The sequence below is a fragment of the Lolium rigidum genome, chromosome 7 (assembly GCF_022539505.1).
Source record: "Lolium rigidum isolate FL_2022 chromosome 7, APGP_CSIRO_Lrig_0.1, whole genome shotgun sequence".
NCBI lineage: Eukaryota > Viridiplantae > Streptophyta > Magnoliopsida > Poales > Poaceae > Lolium > Lolium rigidum.
In genome coordinates this window covers 36175605-36178821 of record NC_061514.1, presented here as the reverse complement: position 1 = coordinate 36178821, position 3217 = coordinate 36175605, and positions in this window count along the sequence as shown.

Here is a 3217-nt window from a genome sequence, read left to right as displayed (position 1 = left end):
AACACATCATGCACATTGTCACCTTCACATTATGTAGGAGGAATAGATCACATCAATACTATCATAATGATAATTAACTCCACAATCTACAAGCGATCATGATCATAGCATACGCCAAGTACTAACACGGATGCACGCACTGTCACCATTACACCGTGCAGGAGGAATAAACTACTTTAATAACATCACTAGAGTAGCACATAGAATAGTAGTGATACAAAACACATTGCAATCATAAAGAGATATAAATAAGCACTTCACTACGCCATTCATAACAAGTGAGTAAGTATTCTGTGAAATATAGCCTAAGAGACCCACACGGTGCACACACTTGTCACCTTTACACACGTGGGACAAGGAGTCTCCGGAGATCACATAAGTAAAACTCACTTGACTAGCATAATGACATCTAGATTACAAGCATCATCATATGAATCTCAATCATGTAAGGCAGCTCATGAGATTATTGTATTGAAGCACATAGGAGAGAGATGAACCACATAGCTACCGGTACAGCCCCGAGCCTCGATGGAGAACTACTCCCTCCTCATGGGAGCAGCAGCGGTGATGAAGATGGCGGTGGAGATGGCAGCGGTGTCGATGGAGAAGCCTTCCGGGGCACTTCCCCGCTCCGGCAGGGTGCCGGAACGAGACTCCTGTCCCCCGGATCTTGGCTTCGCGATGGCGGCGGCTCCGGAAGGTTTTCCGTATCGTGGTTCTTCGTATCGGGGTTTTCGCGACGGAGGCTTTAAATAGGCGGAAGGGCAGCCTCGGAGGGGGCTCAGGGGGCCCACACCATAGGGCGGCGCGGCCCCCTCTCGGCCGCGCCAGGGTGTGGTGTGGGGCCCCTAGGGCTTCCCTCTGGCGGCTCTCGAGTGTTCTGGAAGGCTCCGGGAAAAATAGGACCCTGGGTCTTGATTTCGTCCGATTCCGAGAATATTTCCTTACTAGGATTTCTGAAACCAAAAACAGCAGAAAACAGCAACTCGCACTTCGGCATCTTGTTAATAGGTTAGTTCCAGAAAATGCACGAATATGACATAAAGTGTGCATAAAACATGTAGGTATCATCAATAATATGGCATAGAACATAAGAAATTATCGATATGTCGGAGACGTATCAAGCATCCCCAAGCTTAGTTCTCGCTCGTCCCGAGCAGGTAAAACGATAACAAAGATAATTTCTGAAGTGACATGCCATCATAACCTTGATCATACTATTTGTAAACATATGTAATGAATGCAGCGATCAAAACAATGGTAATGACATGAGTAAACAAGTGAATCATAAAGCAAAGACTTTTCATGAATAGTACTTCAAGACAAGCATCAATAAGTCTTGCATAAGAGTTAACTCATAAAGCAATAAATCAAAGTAAAGGTATTGAAGCAACACAAAGGAAGATTAAGTTTCAGCGGTTGCTTTCAACTTGTAACATGTATATCTCATGGATAATTGTCAACATAGAGTAATATAACAAGTACAATATGCAAGTATGTAGGAATCAATGCACAGTTCACACAAGTGTTTGCTTCTTGAGGTGGAGAGAGATAGGTGAACTGACTCAGCATAAAAGTAAAAGAATGGTCCTTCAAAGAGGAAAGCATCGATTGCTATATTTGTGCTAGAGCTTTTAGTTTGAAAACATGAAACAATTTTGTCAACGGTAGTAATAAAGCATATGAGTTATGAAAGTTATATCTTACAAGTTGCAAGCCTCATGCATAGCATACTAATAGTGCCCGCACCTTGTCCTAATTAGCTTGGACTACCGGATCATTGCAATGCACATGTTTTAACCAAGTGTCGCAATGGGGTACCTCCATGCCGCCTGTACAAAGGTCTAAGGAGAAAGCTCGCATTTTGGATTTCTCGCTTTTGATTATTCTCAACTTAGACATCCATACCGGGACAACATGGACAACAGATAATGGACTCCTCTTAAATGCATAAGCATGTGGCAACAATTATTATTCTCATATGAGATTGAGGATATATGTCCAAAACTGAAACTTCCACCATGAATCATGGCTTTAGTTAGCGGCCCAATGTTCTTCTCTAACAATATGCATGCTCCAACCATTAAGGTGGTAGATCTCTCTTACTTCGGACAAGACGGACATGCATAGCAACTCACATGATATTCAACAAGGAATAGTTGATGGCGTCCCCAGAAACATGGTTATCACACAACAAGCAACTTAATAAGAGATAAAGTGCATAAGTACATATTCAATACCACAATAGTTTTTAAGCTATTTGTCCCATGAGCTATATATTGCAAAGGTGAATGATGGAATTTTAAAGGTAGCACTCAAGCAATTTACTTTGGAATGACGGATAAATACCATGTAGTAGGTAGGTATGGTGGACACAAATGGCATAGTGGTTGGCTCAAGGATTTTGGATGCATGAGAAGTATTCCCTCTCGATACAAGGCTTAGGCTAGCAAGGTTATTTGAAACAAACACAAGGATGAACGGTGCAGCAAAACTCACATAAAAGATATATTGTAAACATTATAAGACTCTACACCGTCTTCCTTGTTGTTCAAAACTCAATACTAGATGTTATCTAGACTCTAGAGAAACCAAATATGCAAATCAAATTAGCAAGCTCTAAGTGTTTCTTCATTAATGGGTGCATAGTATATGATGCAAGAGCTTAAACATGAGCACAACAATTGCCAAGTATCAAATTATCCAAGACATTTTAGAGTTACTACATGTAGCATTTTCCAATTCCAACCATATAACAATTTAACGAAGAAGAAACTTCGCCATGAATACTATGAGTAGAGCCTAAGGACATACTTGTCCATATGCTACAGCGGAGCGTGTCTCTCTCCCACAAAGTGAATGCTAGGATCCATTTTATTCAAACAAAACAAAAAACAAAAACAAACCGACGCTCCAAGCAAAGTGCATAAGATGTGACGGAATAAAAATATAGTTTCGGGGGAGGAACCCGATAATGTTGTCGATGAAGAAGGGGATGCCTTGGGCATCCCCAAGCTTAGACGCTTGAGTCTTCTTAGAATATGCAGGGGTGAACCACCGGGGCATCCCCAAGCTTAGAGCTTTCACTCTTCTTGATCATATTGCATCATACTCCTCTCTTGATCCTTGAAAACTTCCTCCACACCAAACTCGAAACAACTCATTAGAGGGTTAGTGCATAATAAAAATTAACATGTTCAGAGGTGACACAATCATT